Source organism: Notothenia rossii (genome assembly GCF_949606895.1).
Source record: "Notothenia rossii genome assembly, chromosome: 3".
Taxonomy (NCBI): domain Eukaryota; kingdom Metazoa; phylum Chordata; class Actinopteri; order Perciformes; family Nototheniidae; genus Notothenia; species Notothenia rossii.
In genome coordinates this window covers 53,836,572-53,837,504 of record NC_136901.1, presented here as the reverse complement: position 1 = coordinate 53,837,504, position 933 = coordinate 53,836,572, and the positions used below count along the sequence as shown (strand labels likewise).

The 933-nt window shown below is 36.1% G+C and overlaps 1 long non-coding RNA gene across 1 annotated transcript in view; it reads left to right on the top strand.

Annotated features, from left to right (window-relative positions):
• The window catches only part of LOC307034437, a 3,366-nt gene extending 2,635 nt beyond the window's left edge, over positions 1-731 (top strand). Inside the window, exon 2 of the long non-coding RNA XR_013806906.1 lies at positions 1-731. This exon is cut by the window's left edge and continues 655 nt beyond it. This is a non-coding gene — a long non-coding RNA (uncharacterized lncRNA).
• Positions 732-933: the final 202 nt, after the last annotated feature.

The following is a 933-nucleotide window of genomic DNA, read 5'->3' as shown; positions in this document are numbered from 1 at the left end:
TATCCCCATAATGATCTAAACAATAAAGTCTATGGCTTTTACTTCTTTACCAGGCTAGTTACAAGATGTTGTCTAAATTAAATTATATCTCATTACATTACTATATTTTAACTTAACTGTAATATGTTCTTTCTACATTTCAAACCTCAGTTACTTTAATACCTGTTGAAATATTACAAAATTGTTTCATTATCACAGGTCAACTTCTTCAGTATTCCATTCTGGAATTACATCTCTCACAGTAGCCCCTTGGCCACTGATTCTACATCTGTGTTACCTGTTATAACTTAATCAATATTAGAAACATGTCAACATTTTTTAGGAAACCTCTCGTTTCCCTTGGAGCTCCAGAATAATGTGTTAGTCTAAAAACATGCTTGGTTAGTCATTGTTTTAGAATCATGCAGCTGCACTGATCACATGCAGACATACATTCACGCTCACACTGTCAGGTTGTAATCTCTTGGTCAGGTCAACCCCAGAGTCAGTCATTGACAGTGCTTTTCTCAAGTCACACTGTCAGTCAGGGTCAAAGGTCATTTGGTCTCAGTCTTTTGGGCCATGTGTCGTGCTCTGCAGAGACTTTGATATTTCAGCATGGGCCAGTATCCTCTGTCTACAAAAATCAGTCATATATGGAGCGCCATCATTTATTACTTCGTGATTACAACTTTAATTGTCAGATATCTCTAACTTGTCATCGGGACGGCTGCTTCCCACATTTCCTGCAACTTGGTACAAAACTCACTTCCTTATAGTACTACTACTGCAATTAATTTACACCTAATTATTAGTACAATGTCTAATAGATCTAATTCAGAAACTTGTGTACATAACTATTATCTTGAGTCAAACCATTACTAGGATCTGTGTAGCTCTGCACTTCATAGCTCATTATACTCATTTATCTTCAATTCCGGTCTACTTAAAAAA